Source organism: Ambystoma mexicanum, chromosome 1p, assembly GCF_040938575.1.
Source record: "Ambystoma mexicanum isolate Mex_15411 chromosome 1p, UKY_AmexF1_1, whole genome shotgun sequence".
Taxonomy (NCBI): Eukaryota; Metazoa; Chordata; class Amphibia; order Caudata; family Ambystomatidae; genus Ambystoma; species Ambystoma mexicanum.
This window is the reverse complement of record NC_090921.1, coordinates 238017255-238036566: the sequence shown is the minus strand read 5'-3', so window position 1 is coordinate 238036566 and position 19312 is coordinate 238017255. Positions and strand designations below refer to the sequence as shown.

The 19312-nt window shown below is 51.5% G+C and overlaps 8 non-coding genes across 8 annotated transcripts; all 8 read right to left on the bottom strand.

Moving 5' to 3' along the window:
• Window positions 1-656: 656 nt before the first annotated feature.
• Window positions 657-728, bottom strand: TRNAD-GUC (transfer RNA aspartic acid (anticodon GUC)). The gene has a single exon. It is a non-coding gene; the product is annotated as a tRNA-Asp (tRNA).
• Window positions 729-3592: 2864 nt separating this feature from the next.
• TRNAD-GUC (transfer RNA aspartic acid (anticodon GUC)) lies at window positions 3593-3664 on the bottom strand. Its single transcript has one exon. It is a non-coding gene; the product is annotated as a tRNA-Asp (tRNA).
• Window positions 3665-6515: 2851 nt separating this feature from the next.
• TRNAD-GUC (transfer RNA aspartic acid (anticodon GUC)) lies at window positions 6516-6587 on the bottom strand. Its single transcript has one exon. It is a non-coding gene; the product is annotated as a tRNA-Asp (tRNA).
• Window positions 6588-7984: 1397 nt separating this feature from the next.
• Window positions 7985-8056, bottom strand: TRNAD-GUC (transfer RNA aspartic acid (anticodon GUC)). The gene has a single exon. It is a non-coding gene; the product is annotated as a tRNA-Asp (tRNA).
• Window positions 8057-10920: 2864 nt separating this feature from the next.
• On the bottom strand, window positions 10921-10992 carry TRNAD-GUC (transfer RNA aspartic acid (anticodon GUC)). Its single transcript has one exon. It is a non-coding gene; the product is annotated as a tRNA-Asp (tRNA).
• Window positions 10993-13843: 2851 nt separating this feature from the next.
• On the bottom strand, window positions 13844-13915 carry TRNAD-GUC (transfer RNA aspartic acid (anticodon GUC)). Its single transcript has one exon. It is a non-coding gene; the product is annotated as a tRNA-Asp (tRNA).
• Window positions 13916-15312: 1397 nt separating this feature from the next.
• On the bottom strand, window positions 15313-15384 carry TRNAD-GUC (transfer RNA aspartic acid (anticodon GUC)). Its single transcript has one exon. It is a non-coding gene; the product is annotated as a tRNA-Asp (tRNA).
• A 2864-nt stretch (window positions 15385-18248) lies between these two features.
• On the bottom strand, window positions 18249-18320 carry TRNAD-GUC (transfer RNA aspartic acid (anticodon GUC)). Its single transcript has one exon. It is a non-coding gene; the product is annotated as a tRNA-Asp (tRNA).
• Window positions 18321-19312: the final 992 nt, after the last annotated feature.

Genomic DNA, 19312 nt, shown 5'->3' with positions numbered 1-19312 from the left:
GCTTCTGACGTCTTGCTTTTCTGGACATCCAGTCTCAAGTTTCCCATCTGGAACGGCGCTCCCTGCTGCTTTGTGAAGGCTTGCTGCAAGAGCCTTCGAAACCCAGGAGCTCTTGCGTTGAGCTGTGACGCGTCCTGGGAAGACCTCCCGTTGCAGCGGAATGAGCCCCACTTCCAGGGCGTGCTGGTAGCAAATTTCCCACAGCCCACAGGGAGCAAACGATCCCAGGTGTGATGTATCACCAGGAGAGGCTGAGATGAGAGTAAGGGTTCACGCGTGTGCCCGGACCGAGGTTAATGATGGGATTAGAGCTAGGGTTAGATGCAGGGAAAGAGTGAGAGTTATAATTAGGGATAAAGCTAACAGGTGATCATTACTCGTCATGTAACATGATACAAAGGGTCAGAAGAGGAACTGATTCAGGGTTACAATTTGGACTTCGCAGACAACAGGAGCACTAAATGGTGCTGAGGGGGACTCAATAAAGTGGACCGGCCGCCTAATGTAAGCAATTGTGCACAAATATTGTACGATGACTAGCGTTGCCGGTGCTTTTTTCTTAAAGAGTCAGTTCTTGGCACCCATTCCCTACTTGACTCAGCCTAATCTTCAAGAATATTTGTCAAGAACTAAAAAAAATCCAGAAAAGGTTTAACCTCCCCGTCGGGGAATTGAACCCCGGTCTCCCGCGTGACAGGCGGGGATACTGACCACTATACTAACGAGGAGACGTGAGGGCATGAAATGAACAGCTGCTGATGTCTGCACAGCATCCAGCGACCACCTAGCTGGCCTAGGGGGTCTCATTTTCCCCCGTCAAACGGCTTGCCCGATCTAAGGCTAATTTCTTTCTTTTTATCGGCACCAGGCTTAAAACTCAGTTTAAGGCGATAGTTCCGGGCTATGTTTGACTCCAGAGTTGAATCTGTCATCCCGCATTTCCTCAGCAAATCAAGCTACCCATCTCAAGTCTCATGAGCTGAGGACGGCAAAGTCCCTGTGGGCTTAGGACAGTCAAAGAAACCCCTGGGCTGCATGCTAAGCCCCTTTTCGGCTTCACTTTCCGAATCCTGCCCTAGCTTGCGATTAGTTTTTTTCTCACTTCTTGCCCCCATCTCCCACCTTGCCTCATGGTCTCCCCTCCTCTGCGCACCTGACAGTTTGCCTGCCCTTCCACTGCCTGTCTCCAGACTTTCCAAGGAGAAAAGGCAAAGCACTAAAGCGGGCCGGGCAACGGGTCAAGTTCCGCTTTCGGCGACTAGCAGGGAGGTAGCGTGGCCGAGCGGTCTAAGGCGCTGGATTAAGGCTCCAGTCTCTTCGGAGGCGTGGGTTCAAATCCCACCGCTGCCACTTTTCCTGGCCTTGCATTTTAAAGAAGAACGTAACGTTGACCTCTTCCTTCATTAGTGCCACCTCTGTCGCAATGAGCAAGCGGATGGTATGCCACACCCTGCAGGAAAAAGGTTTCGCTTCTGACGTCTTGCTTTTCTGGACATCCAGTCTCAAGTTTCCCATCTGGAACGGCGCTCCCTGCTGCTTTGTGAAGGCTTGCTGCAAGAGCCTTCGAAACCCAGGAGCTCTTGCGTTGAGCTGTGACGCGTCCTGGGAAGACCTCCCGTTGCAGCGGAATGAGCCCCACTTCCAGGGCGTGCTGGTAGCAAATTTCCCACAGCCCACAGGGAGCAAACGATCCCAGGTGTGATGTATCACCAGGAGAGGCTGAGATGAGAGTAAGGGTTCACGCGTGTGCCCGGACCGAGGTTAATGATGGGATTAGAGCTAGGGTTAGATGCAGGGAAAGAGTGAGAGTTATAATTAGGGATAAAGCTAACAGGTGATCATTACTCGTCATGTAACATGATACAAAGGGTCAGAAGAGGAACTGATTCAGGGTTACAATTTGGACTTCGCAGACAACAGGAGCACTAAATGGTGCTGAGGGGGACTCAATAAAGTGGACCGGCCGCCTAATGTAAGCAATTGTGCACAAATATTGTACGATGACTAGCGTTGCCGGTGCTTTTTTCTTAAAGAGTCAGTTCTTGGCACCCATTCCCTACTTGACTCAGCCTAATCTTCAAGAATATTTGTCAAGAACTAAAAAAAATCCAGAAAAGGTTTAACCTCCCCGTCGGGGAATTGAACCCCGGTCTCCCCCGTGACAGGCGGGGATACTGACCACTATACTAACGAGGAGACATGAGGGCATGAAATGAACAGCTGCTGATGTCTGCACAGCATCCAGCGACCACCTAGCTGGCCTAGGGGGTCTCATTTTCCCCCGTCAAACGGCTTGCCCGATCTAAGGCTAATTTCTTTCTTTTTATCGGCACCAGGCTTAAAACTCAGTTTAAGGCGATAGTTCCGGGCTATGTTTGACTCCAGAGTTGAATCTGTCATCCCGCATTTCCTCAGCAAATCAAGCTACCCATCTCAAGTCTCATGAGCTGAGGACGGCAAAGTCCCTGTGGGCTTAGGACAGTCAAAGAAACCCCTGGGCTGCATGCTAAGCCCCTTTTCGGCTTCACTTTCCGAATCCTGCCCTAGCTTGCGATTAGTTTTTTTCTCACTTCTTGCCCCCATCTCCCACCTTGCCTCATGGTCTCCCCTCCTCTGCGCACCTGACAGTTTGCCTGCCCTTCCACTGCCTGTCTCCAGACTTTCCAAGGAGAAAAGGCAAAGCACTAAAGCGGGCCGGGCAACGGGTCAAGTTCCGCTTTCGGCGACTAGCAGGGAGGTAGCGTGGCCGAGCGGTCTAAGGCGCTGGATTAAGGCTCCAGTCTCTTCGGAGGCGTGGGTTCAAATCCCACCGCTGCCACTTTTCCTGGCCTTGCATTTTAAAGAAGAACGTAACGTTGACCTCTTCCTTCATTAGTGCCACCTCTGTCGCAATGAGCAAGCGGATGGTATGCCACACCCTGCAGGAAAAAGGTTTCGCTTCTGACGTCTTGCTTTTCTGGACATCCAGTCTCAAGTTTCCCATCTGGAACGGCGCTCCCTGCTGCTTTGTGAAGGCTTGCTGCAAGAGCCTTCGAAACCCAGGAGCTCTTGCGTTGAGCTGTGACGCGTCCTGGGAAGACCTCCCGTTGCAGCGGAATGAGCCCCACTTCCAGGGCGTGCTGGTAGCGAATTTCCCACAGCCCACAGGGAGCAAACGATCCCAGGTGTGATGTATCACCAGGAGAGGCTGAGATGAGAGTAAGGGTTCACGCGTGTGCCCGGACCGAGGTTAATGATGGGATTAGAGCTAGGGTTAGATGCAGGGAAAGAGTGAGAGTTATAATTAGGGATAAAGCTAACAGGTGATCATTACTCGTCATGTAACATGATACAAAGGGTCAGAAGAGGAACTGATTCAGGGTTACAATTTGGACTTCGCAGACAACAGGAGCACTAAATGGTGCTGAGGGGGACTCAATAAAGTGGACCGGCCGCCTAATGTAAGCAATTGTGCACAAATATTGTACGATGACTAGCGTTGCCGGTGCTTTTTTCTTAAAGAGTCAGTTCTTGGCACCCATTCCCTACTTGACTCAGCCTAATCTTCAAGAATATTTGTCAAGAACTAAAAAAAATCCAGAAAAGGTTTAACCTCCCCGTCGGGGAATTGAACCCCGGTCTCCCGCGTGACAGGCGGGGATACTGACCACTATACTAACGAGGAGACGTGAGGGCATGAAATGAACAGCTGCTGATGTCTGCACAGCATCCAGCGACCACCTAGCTGGCCTAGGGGGTCTCATTTTCCCCCGTCAAACGGCTTGCCCGATCTAAGGCTAATTTCTTTCTTTTTATCGGCACCAGGCTTAAAACTCAGTTTAAGGCGATAGTTCCGGGCTATGTTTGACTCCAGAGTTGAATCTGTCATCCCGCATTTCCTCAGCAAATCAAGCTACCCATCTCAAGTCTCATGAGCTGAGGACGGCAAAGTCCCTGTGGGCTTAGGACAGTCAAAGAAACCCCTGGGCTGCATGCTAAGCCCCTTTTCGGCTTCACTTTCCGAATCCTGCCCTAGCTTGCGATTAGTTTTTTTCTCACTTCTTGCCCCCATCTCCCACCTTGCCTCATGGTCTCCCCTCCTCTGCGCACCTGACAGTTTGCCTGCCCTTCCACTGCCTGTCTCCAGACTTTCCAAGGAGAAAAGGCAAAGCACTAAAGCGGGCCGGGCAACGGGTCAAGTTCCGCTTTCGGCGACTAGCAGGGAGGTAGCGTGGCCGAGCGGTCTAAGGCGCTGGATTAAGGCTCCAGTCTCTTCGGAGGCGTGGGTTCAAATCCCACCGCTGCCACTTTTCCTGGCCTTGCATTTTAAAGAAGAACGTAACGTTGACCTCTTCCTTCATTAGTGCCACCTCTGTCGCAATGAGCAAGCGGATGGTATGCCACACCCTGCAGGAAAAAGGTTTCGCTTCTGACGTCTTGCTTTTCTGGACATCCAGTCTCAAGTTTCCCATCTGGAACGGCGCTCCCTGCTGCTTTGTGAAGGCTTGCTGCAAGAGCCTTCGAAACCCAGGAGCTCTTGCGTTGAGCTGTGACGCGTCCTGGGAAGACCTCCCGTTGCAGCGGAATGAGCCCCACTTCCAGGGCGTGCTGGTAGCAAATTTCCCACAGCCCACAGGGAGCAAACGATCCCAGGTGTGATGTATCACCAGGAGAGGCTGAGATGAGAGTAGGGGTTCACGCGTGTGCCCGGACCGAGGTTAATGATGGGATTAGAGCTAGGGTTAGATGCAGGGAAAGAGTGAGAGTTATAATTAGGGATAAAGCTAACAGGTGATCATTACTCGTCATGTAACATGATACAAAGGGTCAGAAGAGGAACTGATTCAGGGTTACAATTTGGACTTCGCAGACAACAGGAGCACTAAATGGTGCTGAGGGGGACTCAATAAAGTGGACCGGCCGCCTAATGTAAGCAATTGTGCACAAATATTGTACGATGACTAGCGTTGCCGGTGCTTTTTTCTTAAAGAGTCAGTTCTTGGCACCCATTCCCTACTTGACTCAGCCTAATCTTCAAGAATATTTGTCAAGAACTAAAAAAAATCCAGAAACGGTTTAACCTCCCCGTCGGGGAATTGAACCCCGGTCTCCCGCTACTGACCACTATACTAACGAGGAGACGTGAGGGCATGAAATGAACAGCTGCTGATGTCTGCACAGCATCCAGCGACCACCTAGCTGGCCTAGGGGGGTCTCATTTTCCCCCGTCAAACGGCTTGCCCGATCTAAGGCTAATTTCTTTCTTTTTATCGGCACCAGGCTTAAAACTCAGTTTAAGGCGATAGTTCCGGGCTATGTTTGACTCCAGAGTTGAATCTGTCATCCCGCATTTCCTCAGCAAATCAAGCTACCCATCTCAAGTCTCATGAGCTGAGGACGGCAAAGTCCCTGTGGGCTTAGGACAGTCAAAGAAACCCCTGGGCTGCATGCTAAGCCCCTTTTCGGCTTCACTTTCCGAATCCTGCCCTAGCTTGCGATTAGTTTTTTTCTCACTTCTTGCCCCCATCTCCCACCTTGCCTCATGGTCTCCCCTCCTCTGCGCACCTGACAGTTTGCCTGCCCTTCCACTGCCTGTCTCCAGACTTTCCAAGGAGAAAAGGCAAAGCACTAAAGCGGGCCGGGCAACGGGTCAAGTTCCGCTTTCGGCGACTAGCAGGGAGGTAGCGTGGCCGAGCGGTCTAAGGCGCTGGATTAAGGCTCCAGTCTCTTCGGAGGCGTGGGTTCAAATCCCACCGCTGCCACTTTTCCTGGCCTTGCATTTTAAAGAAGAACGTAACGTTGACCTCTTCCTTCATTAGTGCCACCTCTGTCGCAATGAGCAAGCGGATGGTATGCCACACCCTGCAGGAAAAAGGTTTCGCTTCTGACGTCTTGCTTTTCTGGACATCCAGTCTCAAGTTTCCCATCTGGAACGGCGCTCCCTGCTGCTTTGTGAAGGCTTGCTGCAAGAGCCTTCGAAACCCAGGAGCTCTTGCGTTGAGCTGTGACGCGTCCTGGGAAGACCTCCCGTTGCAGCGGAATGAGCCCCACTTCCAGGGCGTGCTGGTAGCAAATTCCCCACAGCCCACAGGGAGCAAACGATCCCAGGTGTGATGTATCACCAGGAGAGGCTGAGATGAGAGTAGGGGTTCACGCGTGTGCCCGGACCGAGGTTAATGATGGGATTAGAGCTAGGGTTAGATGCAGGGAAAGAGTGAGAGTTATAATTAGGGATAAAGCTAACAGGTGATCATTACTCGTCATGTAACATGATACAAAGGGTCAGAAGAGGAACTGATTCAGGGTTACAATTTGGACTTCGCAGACAACAGGAGCACTAAATGGTGCTGAGGGGGACTCAATAAAGTGGACCGGCCGCCTAATGTAAGCAATTGTGCACAAATATTGTACGATGACTAGCGTTGCCGGTGCTTTTTTCTTAAAGAGTCAGTTCTTGGCACCCATTCCCTACTTGACTCAGCCTAATCTTCAAGAATATTTGTCAAGAACTAAAAAAAATCCAGAAACGGTTTAACCTCCCCGTCGGGGAATTGAACCCCGGTCTCCCGCGTGACAGGCGGGGATACTGACCACTATACTAACGAGGAGACGTGAGGGCATGAAATGAACAGCTGCTGATGTCTGCACAGCATCCAGCGACCACCTAGCTGGCCTAGGGGGGTCTCATTTTCCCCCGTCAAACGGCTTGCCCGATCTAAGGCTAATTTCTTTCTTTTTATCGGCACCAGGCTTAAAACTCAGTTTAAGGCGATAGTTCCGGGCTATGTTTGACTCCAGAGTTGAATCTGTCATCCCGCATTTCCTCAGCAAATCAAGCTACCCATCTCAAGTCTCATGAGCTGAGGACGGCAAAGTCCCTGTGGGCTTAGGACAGTCAAAGAAACCCCTGGGCTGCATGCTAAGCCCCTTTTCGGCTTCACTTTCCGAATCCTGCCCTAGCTTGCGATTAGTTTTTTTCTCACTTCTTGCCCCCATCTCCCACCTTGCCTCATGGTCTCCCCTCCTCTGCGCACCTGACAGTTTGCCTGCCCTTCCACTGCCTGTCTCCAGACTTTCCAAGGAGAAAAGGCAAAGCACTAAAGCGGGCCGGGCAACGGGTCAAGTTCCGCTTTCGGCGACTAGCAGGGAGGTAGCGTGGCCGAGCGGTCTAAGGCGCTGGATTAAGGCTCCAGTCTCTTCGGAGGCGTGGGTTCAAATCCCACCGCTGCCACTTTTCCTGGCCTTGCATTTTAAAGAAGAACGTAACGTTGACCTCTTCCTTCATTAGTGCCACCTCTGTCGCAATGAGCAAGCGGATGGTATGCCACACCCTGCAGGAAAAAGGTTTCGCTTCTGACGTCTTGCTTTTCTGGACATCCAGTCTCAAGTTTCCCATCTGGAACGGCGCTCCCTGCTGCTTTGTGAAGGCTTGCTGCAAGAGCCTTCGAAACCCAGGAGCTCTTGCGTTGAGCTGTGACGCGTCCTGGGAAGACCTCCCGTTGCAGCGGAATGAGCCCCACTTCCAGGGCGTGCTGGTAGCAAATTTCCCACAGCCCACAGGGAGCAAACGATCCCAGGTGTGATGTATCACCAGGAGAGGCTGAGATGAGAGTAGGGGTTCACGCGTGTGCCCGGACCGAGGTTAATGATGGGATTAGAGCTAGGGTTAGATGCAGGGAAAGAGTGAGAGTTATAATTAGGGATAAAGCTAACAGGTGATCATTACTCGTCATGTAACATGATACAAAGGGTCAGAAGAGGAACTGATTCAGGGTTACAATTTGGACTTCGCAGACAACAGGAGCACTAAATGGTGCTGAGGGGGACTCAATAAAGTGGACCGGCCGCCTAATGTAAGCAATTGTGCACAAATATTGTACGATGACTAGCGTTGCCGGTGCTTTTTTCTTAAAGAGTCAGTTCTTGGCACCCATTCCCTACTTGACTCAGCCTAATCTTCAAGAATATTTGTCAAGAACTAAAAAAAATCCAGAAAAGGTTTAACCTCCCCGTCGGGGAATTGAACCCCGGTCTCCCGCGTGACAGGCGGGGATACTGACCACTATACTAACGAGGAGACGTGAGGGCATGAAATGAACAGCTGCTGATGTCTGCACAGCATCCAGCGACCACCTAGCTGGCCTAGGGGGTCTCATTTTCCCCCGTCAAACGGCTTGCCCGATCTAAGGCTAATTTCTTTCTTTTTATCGGCACCAGGCTTAAAACTCAGTTTAAGGCGATAGTTCCGGGCTATGTTTGACTCCAGAGTTGAATCTGTCATCCCGCATTTCCTCAGCAAATCAAGCTACCCATCTCAAGTCTCATGAGCTGAGGACGGCAAAGTCCCTGTGGGCTTAGGACAGTCAAAGAAACCCCTGGGCTGCATGCTAAGCCCCTTTTCGGCTTCACTTTCCGAATCCTGCCCTAGCTTGCGATTAGTTTTTTTCTCACTTCTTGCCCCCATCTCCCACCTTGCCTCATGGTCTCCCCTCCTCTGCGCACCTGACAGTTTGCCTGCCCTTCCACTGCCTGTCTCCAGACTTTCCAAGGAGAAAAGGCAAAGCACTAAAGCGGGCCGGGCAACGGGTCAAGTTCCGCTTTCGGCGACTAGCAGGGAGGTAGCGTGGCCGAGCGGTCTAAGGCGCTGGATTAAGGCTCCAGTCTCTTCGGAGGCGTGGGTTCAAATCCCACCGCTGCCACTTTTCCTGGCCTTGCATTTTAAAGAAGAACGTAACGTTGACCTCTTCCTTCATTAGTGCCACCTCTGTCGCAATGAGCAAGCGGATGGTATGCCACACCCTGCAGGAAAAAGGTTTCGCTTCTGACGTCTTGCTTTTCTGGACATCCAGTCTCAAGTTTCCCATCTGGAACGGCGCTCCCTGCTGCTTTGTGAAGGCTTGCTGCAAGAGCCTTCGAAACCCAGGAGCTCTTGCGTTGAGCTGTGACGCGTCCTGGGAAGACCTCCCGTTGCAGCGGAATGAGCCCCACTTCCAGGGCGTGCTGGTAGCAAATTTCCCACAGCCCACAGGGAGCAAACGATCCCAGGTGTGATGTATCACCAGGAGAGGCTGAGATGAGAGTAAGGGTTCACGCGTGTGCCCGGACCGAGGTTAATGATGGGATTAGAGCTAGGGTTAGATGCAGGGAAAGAGTGAGAGTTATAATTAGGGATAAAGCTAACAGGTGATCATTACTCGTCATGTAACATGATACAAAGGGTCAGAAGAGGAACTGATTCAGGGTTACAATTTGGACTTCGCAGACAACAGGAGCACTAAATGGTGCTGAGGGGGACTCAATAAAGTGGACCGGCCGCCTAATGTAAGCAATTGTGCACAAATATTGTACGATGACTAGCGTTGCCGGTGCTTTTTTCTTAAAGAGTCAGTTCTTGGCACCCATTCCCTACTTGACTCAGCCTAATCTTCAAGAATATTTGTCAAGAACTAAAAAAAATCCAGAAAAGGTTTAACCTCCCCGTCGGGGAATTGAACCCCGGTCTCCCCCGTGACAGGCGGGGATACTGACCACTATACTAACGAGGAGACATGAGGGCATGAAATGAACAGCTGCTGATGTCTGCACAGCATCCAGCGACCACCTAGCTGGCCTAGGGGGTCTCATTTTCCCCCGTCAAACGGCTTGCCCGATCTAAGGCTAATTTCTTTCTTTTTATCGGCACCAGGCTTAAAACTCAGTTTAAGGCGATAGTTCCGGGCTATGTTTGACTCCAGAGTTGAATCTGTCATCCCGCATTTCCTCAGCAAATCAAGCTACCCATCTCAAGTCTCATGAGCTGAGGACGGCAAAGTCCCTGTGGGCTTAGGACAGTCAAAGAAACCCCTGGGCTGCATGCTAAGCCCCTTTTCGGCTTCACTTTCCGAATCCTGCCCTAGCTTGCGATTAGTTTTTTTCTCACTTCTTGCCCCCATCTCCCACCTTGCCTCATGGTCTCCCCTCCTCTGCGCACCTGACAGTTTGCCTGCCCTTCCACTGCCTGTCTCCAGACTTTCCAAGGAGAAAAGGCAAAGCACTAAAGCGGGCCGGGCAACGGGTCAAGTTCCGCTTTCGGCGACTAGCAGGGAGGTAGCGTGGCCGAGCGGTCTAAGGCGCTGGATTAAGGCTCCAGTCTCTTCGGAGGCGTGGGTTCAAATCCCACCGCTGCCACTTTTCCTGGCCTTGCATTTTAAAGAAGAACGTAACGTTGACCTCTTCCTTCATTAGTGCCACCTCTGTCGCAATGAGCAAGCGGATGGTATGCCACACCCTGCAGGAAAAAGGTTTCGCTTCTGACGTCTTGCTTTTCTGGACATCCAGTCTCAAGTTTCCCATCTGGAACGGCGCTCCCTGCTGCTTTGTGAAGGCTTGCTGCAAGAGCCTTCGAAACCCAGGAGCTCTTGCGTTGAGCTGTGACGCGTCCTGGGAAGACCTCCCGTTGCAGCGGAATGAGCCCCACTTCCAGGGCGTGCTGGTAGCGAATTTCCCACAGCCCACAGGGAGCAAACGATCCCAGGTGTGATGTATCACCAGGAGAGGCTGAGATGAGAGTAAGGGTTCACGCGTGTGCCCGGACCGAGGTTAATGATGGGATTAGAGCTAGGGTTAGATGCAGGGAAAGAGTGAGAGTTATAATTAGGGATAAAGCTAACAGGTGATCATTACTCGTCATGTAACATGATACAAAGGGTCAGAAGAGGAACTGATTCAGGGTTACAATTTGGACTTCGCAGACAACAGGAGCACTAAATGGTGCTGAGGGGGACTCAATAAAGTGGACCGGCCGCCTAATGTAAGCAATTGTGCACAAATATTGTACGATGACTAGCGTTGCCGGTGCTTTTTTCTTAAAGAGTCAGTTCTTGGCACCCATTCCCTACTTGACTCAGCCTAATCTTCAAGAATATTTGTCAAGAACTAAAAAAAATCCAGAAAAGGTTTAACCTCCCCGTCGGGGAATTGAACCCCGGTCTCCCGCGTGACAGGCGGGGATACTGACCACTATACTAACGAGGAGACGTGAGGGCATGAAATGAACAGCTGCTGATGTCTGCACAGCATCCAGCGACCACCTAGCTGGCCTAGGGGGTCTCATTTTCCCCCGTCAAACGGCTTGCCCGATCTAAGGCTAATTTCTTTCTTTTTATCGGCACCAGGCTTAAAACTCAGTTTAAGGCGATAGTTCCGGGCTATGTTTGACTCCAGAGTTGAATCTGTCATCCCGCATTTCCTCAGCAAATCAAGCTACCCATCTCAAGTCTCATGAGCTGAGGACGGCAAAGTCCCTGTGGGCTTAGGACAGTCAAAGAAACCCCTGGGCTGCATGCTAAGCCCCTTTTCGGCTTCACTTTCCGAATCCTGCCCTAGCTTGCGATTAGTTTTTTTCTCACTTCTTGCCCCCATCTCCCACCTTGCCTCATGGTCTCCCCTCCTCTGCGCACCTGACAGTTTGCCTGCCCTTCCACTGCCTGTCTCCAGACTTTCCAAGGAGAAAAGGCAAAGCACTAAAGCGGGCCGGGCAACGGGTCAAGTTCCGCTTTCGGCGACTAGCAGGGAGGTAGCGTGGCCGAGCGGTCTAAGGCGCTGGATTAAGGCTCCAGTCTCTTCGGAGGCGTGGGTTCAAATCCCACCGCTGCCACTTTTCCTGGCCTTGCATTTTAAAGAAGAACGTAACGTTGACCTCTTCCTTCATTAGTGCCACCTCTGTCGCAATGAGCAAGCGGATGGTATGCCACACCCTGCAGGAAAAAGGTTTCGCTTCTGACGTCTTGCTTTTCTGGACATCCAGTCTCAAGTTTCCCATCTGGAACGGCGCTCCCTGCTGCTTTGTGAAGGCTTGCTGCAAGAGCCTTCGAAACCCAGGAGCTCTTGCGTTGAGCTGTGACGCGTCCTGGGAAGACCTCCCGTTGCAGCGGAATGAGCCCCACTTCCAGGGCGTGCTGGTAGCAAATTTCCCACAGCCCACAGGGAGCAAACGATCCCAGGTGTGATGTATCACCAGGAGAGGCTGAGATGAGAGTAGGGGTTCACGCGTGTGCCCGGACCGAGGTTAATGATGGGATTAGAGCTAGGGTTAGATGCAGGGAAAGAGTGAGAGTTATAATTAGGGATAAAGCTAACAGGTGATCATTACTCGTCATGTAACATGATACAAAGGGTCAGAAGAGGAACTGATTCAGGGTTACAATTTGGACTTCGCAGACAACAGGAGCACTAAATGGTGCTGAGGGGGACTCAATAAAGTGGACCGGCCGCCTAATGTAAGCAATTGTGCACAAATATTGTACGATGACTAGCGTTGCCGGTGCTTTTTTCTTAAAGAGTCAGTTCTTGGCACCCATTCCCTACTTGACTCAGCCTAATCTTCAAGAATATTTGTCAAGAACTAAAAAAAATCCAGAAACGGTTTAACCTCCCCGTCGGGGAATTGAACCCCGGTCTCCCGCTACTGACCACTATACTAACGAGGAGACGTGAGGGCATGAAATGAACAGCTGCTGATGTCTGCACAGCATCCAGCGACCACCTAGCTGGCCTAGGGGGGTCTCATTTTCCCCCGTCAAACGGCTTGCCCGATCTAAGGCTAATTTCTTTCTTTTTATCGGCACCAGGCTTAAAACTCAGTTTAAGGCGATAGTTCCGGGCTATGTTTGACTCCAGAGTTGAATCTGTCATCCCGCATTTCCTCAGCAAATCAAGCTACCCATCTCAAGTCTCATGAGCTGAGGACGGCAAAGTCCCTGTGGGCTTAGGACAGTCAAAGAAACCCCTGGGCTGCATGCTAAGCCCCTTTTCGGCTTCACTTTCCGAATCCTGCCCTAGCTTGCGATTAGTTTTTTTCTCACTTCTTGCCCCCATCTCCCACCTTGCCTCATGGTCTCCCCTCCTCTGCGCACCTGACAGTTTGCCTGCCCTTCCACTGCCTGTCTCCAGACTTTCCAAGGAGAAAAGGCAAAGCACTAAAGCGGGCCGGGCAACGGGTCAAGTTCCGCTTTCGGCGACTAGCAGGGAGGTAGCGTGGCCGAGCGGTCTAAGGCGCTGGATTAAGGCTCCAGTCTCTTCGGAGGCGTGGGTTCAAATCCCACCGCTGCCACTTTTCCTGGCCTTGCATTTTAAAGAAGAACGTAACGTTGACCTCTTCCTTCATTAGTGCCACCTCTGTCGCAATGAGCAAGCGGATGGTATGCCACACCCTGCAGGAAAAAGGTTTCGCTTCTGACGTCTTGCTTTTCTGGACATCCAGTCTCAAGTTTCCCATCTGGAACGGCGCTCCCTGCTGCTTTGTGAAGGCTTGCTGCAAGAGCCTTCGAAACCCAGGAGCTCTTGCGTTGAGCTGTGACGCGTCCTGGGAAGACCTCCCGTTGCAGCGGAATGAGCCCCACTTCCAGGGCGTGCTGGTAGCAAATTCCCCACAGCCCACAGGGAGCAAACGATCCCAGGTGTGATGTATCACCAGGAGAGGCTGAGATGAGAGTAGGGGTTCACGCGTGTGCCCGGACCGAGGTTAATGATGGGATTAGAGCTAGGGTTAGATGCAGGGAAAGAGTGAGAGTTATAATTAGGGATAAAGCTAACAGGTGATCATTACTCGTCATGTAACATGATACAAAGGGTCAGAAGAGGAACTGATTCAGGGTTACAATTTGGACTTCGCAGACAACAGGAGCACTAAATGGTGCTGAGGGGGACTCAATAAAGTGGACCGGCCGCCTAATGTAAGCAATTGTGCACAAATATTGTACGATGACTAGCGTTGCCGGTGCTTTTTTCTTAAAGAGTCAGTTCTTGGCACCCATTCCCTACTTGACTCAGCCTAATCTTCAAGAATATTTGTCAAGAACTAAAAAAAATCCAGAAACGGTTTAACCTCCCCGTCGGGGAATTGAACCCCGGTCTCCCGCGTGACAGGCGGGGATACTGACCACTATACTAACGAGGAGACGTGAGGGCATGAAATGAACAGCTGCTGATGTCTGCACAGCATCCAGCGACCACCTAGCTGGCCTAGGGGGGTCTCATTTTCCCCCGTCAAACGGCTTGCCCGATCTAAGGCTAATTTCTTTCTTTTTATCGGCACCAGGCTTAAAACTCAGTTTAAGGCGATAGTTCCGGGCTATGTTTGACTCCAGAGTTGAATCTGTCATCCCGCATTTCCTCAGCAAATCAAGCTACCCATCTCAAGTCTCATGAGCTGAGGACGGCAAAGTCCCTGTGGGCTTAGGACAGTCAAAGAAACCCCTGGGCTGCATGCTAAGCCCCTTTTCGGCTTCACTTTCCGAATCCTGCCCTAGCTTGCGATTAGTTTTTTTCTCACTTCTTGCCCCCATCTCCCACCTTGCCTCATGGTCTCCCCTCCTCTGCGCACCTGACAGTTTGCCTGCCCTTCCACTGCCTGTCTCCAGACTTTCCAAGGAGAAAAGGCAAAGCACTAAAGCGGGCCGGGCAACGGGTCAAGTTCCGCTTTCGGCGACTAGCAGGGAGGTAGCGTGGCCGAGCGGTCTAAGGCGCTGGATTAAGGCTCCAGTCTCTTCGGAGGCGTGGGTTCAAATCCCACCGCTGCCACTTTTCCTGGCCTTGCATTTTAAAGAAGAACGTAACGTTGACCTCTTCCTTCATTAGTGCCACCTCTGTCGCAATGAGCAAGCGGATGGTATGCCACACCCTGCAGGAAAAAGGTTTCGCTTCTGACGTCTTGCTTTTCTGGACATCCAGTCTCAAGTTTCCCATCTGGAACGGCGCTCCCTGCTGCTTTGTGAAGGCTTGCTGCAAGAGCCTTCGAAACCCAGGAGCTCTTGCGTTGAGCTGTGACGCGTCCTGGGAAGACCTCCCGTTGCAGCGGAATGAGCCCCACTTCCAGGGCGTGCTGGTAGCAAATTTCCCACAGCCCACAGGGAGCAAACGATCCCAGGTGTGATGTATCACCAGGAGAGGCTGAGATGAGAGTAGGGGTTCACGCGTGTGCCCGGACCGAGGTTAATGATGGGATTAGAGCTAGGGTTAGATGCAGGGAAAGAGTGAGAGTTATAATTAGGGATAAAGCTAACAGGTGATCATTACTCGTCATGTAACATGATACAAAGGGTCAGAAGAGGAACTGATTCAGGGTTACAATTTGGACTTCGCAGACAACAGGAGCACTAAATGGTGCTGAGGGGGACTCAATAAAGTGGACCGGCCGCCTAATGTAAGCAATTGTGCACAAATATTGTACGATGACTAGCGTTGCCGGTGCTTTTTTCTTAAAGAGTCAGTTCTTGGCACCCATTCCCTACTTGACTCAGCCTAATCTTCAAGAATATTTGTCAAGAACTAAAAAAAATCCAGAAAAGGTTTAACCTCCCCGTCGGGGAATTGAACCCCGGTCTCCCGCGTGACAGGCGGGGATACTGACCACTATACTAACGAGGAGACGTGAGGGCATGAAATGAACAGCTGCTGATGTCTGCACAGCATCCAGCGACCACCTAGCTGGCCTAGGGGGTCTCATTTTCCCCCGTCAAACGGCTTGCCCGATCTAAGGCTAATTTCTTTCTTTTTATCGGCACCAGGCTTAAAACTCAGTTTAAGGCGATAGTTCCGGGCTATGTTTGACTCCAGAGTTGAATCTGTCATCCCGCATTTCCTCAGCAAATCAAGCTACCCATCTCAAGTCTCATGAGCTGAGGACGGCAAAGTCCCTGTGGGCTTAGGACAGTCAAAGAAACCCCTGGGCTGCATGCTAAGCCCCTTTTCGGCTTCACTTTCCGAATCCTGCCCTAGCTTGCGATTAGTTTTTTTCTCACTTCTTGCCCCCATCTCCCACCTTGCCTCATGGTCTCCCCTCCTCTGCGCACCTGACAGTTTGCCTGCCCTTCCACTGCCTGTCTCCAGACTTTCCAAGGAGAAAAGGCAAAGCACTAAAGCGGGCCGGGCAACGGGTCAAGTTCCGCTTTCGGCGACTAGCAGGGAGGTAGCGTGGCCGAGCGGTCTAAGGCGCTGGATTAAGGCTCCAGTCTCTTCGGAGGCGTGGGTTCAAATCCCACCGCTGCCACTTTTCCTGGCCTTGCATTTTAAAGAAGAACGTAACGTTGACCTCTTCCTTCATTAGTGCCACCTCTGTCGCAATGAGCAAGCGGATGGTATGCCACACCCTGCAGGAAAAAGGTTTCGCTTCTGACGTCTTGCTTTTCTGGACATCCAGTCTCAAGTTTCCCATCTGGAACGGCGCTCCCTGCTGCTTTGTGAAGGCTTGCTGCAAGAGCCTTCGAAACCCAGGAGCTCTTGCGTTGAGCTGTGACGCGTCCTGGGAAGACCTCCCGTTGCAGCGGAATGAGCCCCACTTCCAGGGCGTGCTGGTAGCAAATTTCCCACAGCCCACAGGGAGCAAACGATCCCAGGTGTGATGTATCACCAGGAGAGGCTGAGATGAGAGTAAGGGTTCACGCGTGTGCCCGGACCGAGGTTAATGATGGGATTAGAGCTAGGGTTAGATGCAGGGAAAGAGTGAGAGTTATAATTAGGGATAAAGCTAACAGGTGATCATTACTCGTCATGTAACATGATACAAAGGGTCAGAAGAGGAACTGATTCAGGGTTACAATTTGGACTTCGCAGACAACAGGAGCACTAAATGGTGCTGAGGGGGACTCAATAAAGTGGACCGGCCGCCTAATGTAAGCAATTGTGCACAAATATTGTACGATGACTAGCGTTGCCGGTGCTTTTTTCTTAAAGAGTCAGTTCTTGGCACCCATTCCCTACTTGACTCAGCCTAATCTTCAAGAATATTTGTCAAGAACTAAAAAAAATCCAGAAAAGGTTTAACCTCCCCGTCGGGGAATTGAACCCCGGTCTCCCCCGTGACAGGCGGGGATACTGACCACTATACTAACGAGGAGACATGAGGGCATGAAATGAACAGCTGCTGATGTCTGCACAGCATCCAGCGACCACCTAGCTGGCCTAGGGGGTCTCATTTTCCCCCGTCAAACGGCTTGCCCGATCTAAGGCTAATTTCTTTCTTTTTATCGGCACCAGGCTTAAAACTCAGTTTAAGGCGATAGTTCCGGGCTATGTTTGACTCCAGAGTTGAATCTGTCATCCCGCATTTCCTCAGCAAATCAAGCTACCCATCTCAAGTCTCATGAGCTGAGGACGGCAAAGTCCCTGTGGGCTTAGGACAGTCAAAGAAACCCCTGGGCTGCATGCTAAGCCCCTTTTCGGCTTCACTTTCCGAATCCTGCCCTAGCTTGCGATTAGTTTTTTTCTCACTTCTTGCCCCCATCTCCCACCTTGCCTCATGGTCTCCCCTCCTCTGCGCACCTGACAGTTTGCCTGCCCTTCCACTGCCTGTCTCCAGACTTTCCAAGGAGAAAAGGCAAAGCACTAAAGCGGGCCGGGCAACGGGTCAAGTTCCGCTTTCGGCGACTAGCAGGGAGGTAGCGTGGCCGAGCGGTCTAAGGCGCTGGATTAAGGCTCCAGTCTCTTCGGAGGCGTGGGTTCAAATCCCACCGCTGCCACTTTTCCTGGCCTTGCATTTTAAAGAAGAACGTAACGTTGACCTCTTCCTTCATTAGTGCCACCTCTGTCGCAATGAGCAAGCGGATGGTATGCCACACCCTGCAGGAAAAAGGTTTCGCTTCTGACGTCTTGCTTTTCTGGACATCCAGTCTCAAGTTTCCCATCTGGAACGGCGCTCCCTGCTGCTTTGTGAAGGCTTGCTGCAAGAGCCTTCGAAACCCAGGAGCTCTTGCGTTGAGCTGTGACGCGTCCTGGGAAGACCTCCCGTTGCAGCGGAATGAGCCCCACTTCCAGGGCGTGCTGGTAGCGAATTTCCCACAGCCCACAGGGAGCAAACGATCCCAGGTGTGATGTATCACCAGGAGAGGCTGAGATGAGAGTAAGGGTTCACGCGTGTGCCCGGACCGAGGTTAATGATGGGATTAGAGCTAGGGTTAGATGCAGGGAAAGAGTGAGAGTTATAATTAGGGATAAAGCTAACAGGTGATCATTACTCGTCATGTAACATGATACAAAGGGTCAGAAGAGGAACTGATTCAGGGTTACAATTTGGACTTCGCAGACAACAGGAGCACTAAATGGTGCTGAGGGGGACTCAATAAAGTGGACCGGCCGCCTAATGTAAGCAATTGTGCACAAATATTGTACGATGACTAGCGTTGCCGGTGCTTTTTTCTTAAAGAGTCAGTTCTTGGCACCCATTCCCTACTTGACTCAGCCTAATCTTCAAGAATATTTGTCAAGAACTAAAAAAAATCCAGAAAAGGTTTAACCTCCCCGTCGGGGAATTGAACCCCGGTCTCCCGCGTGACAGGCGGGGATACTGACCACTATACTAACGAGGAGACGTGAGGGCATGAAATGAACAGCTGCTGATGTCTGCACAGCATCCAGCGACCACCTAGCTGGCCTAGGGGGTCTCATTTTCCCCCGTCAAACGGCTTGCCCGATCTAAGGCTAATTTCTTTCTTTTTATCGGCACCAGGCTTAAAACTCAGTTTAAGGCGATAGTTCCGGGCTATGTTTGACTCCAGAGTTGAATCTGTCATCCCGCATTTCCTCAGCAAATCAAGCTACCCATCTCAAGTCTCATGAGCTGAGGACGGCAAAGTCCCTGTGGGCTTAGGACAGTCAAAGAAACCCCTGGGCTGCATGCTAAGCCCCTTTTCGGCTTCACTTTCCGAATCCTGCCCTAGCTTGCGATTAGTTTTTTTCTCACTTCTTGCCCCCATCTCCCACCTTGCCTCATGGTCTCCCCTCCTCTGCGCACCTGACAGTTTGCCTGCCCTTCCACTGCCTGTCTCCAGACTTTCCAAGGAGAAAAGGCAAAGCACTAAAGCGGGCCGGGCAACGGGTCAAGTTCCGCTTTCGGCGACTAGCAGGGAGGTAGCGTGGCCGAGCGGTCTAAGGCGCTGGATTAAGGCTCCAGTCTCTTCGGAGGCGTGGGTTCAAATCCCACCGCTGCCACTTTTCCTGGCCTTGCATTTTAAAGAAGAACGTAACGTTGACCTCTTCCTTCATTAGTGCCACCTCTGTCGCAATGAGCAAGCGGATGGTATGCCACACCCTGCAGGAAAAAGGTTTCGCTTCTGACGTCTTGCTTTTCTGGACATCCAGTCTCAAGTTTCCCATCTGGAACGGCGCTCCCTGCTGCTTTGTGAAGGCTTGCTGCAAGAGCCTTCGAAACCCAGGAGCTCTTGCGTTGAGCTGTGACGCGTCCTGGGAAGACCTCCCGTTGCAGCGGAATGAGCCCCACTTCCAGGGCGTGCTGGTAGCAAATTTCCCACAGCCCACAGGGAGCAAACGATCCCAGGTGTGATGTATCACCAGGAGAGGC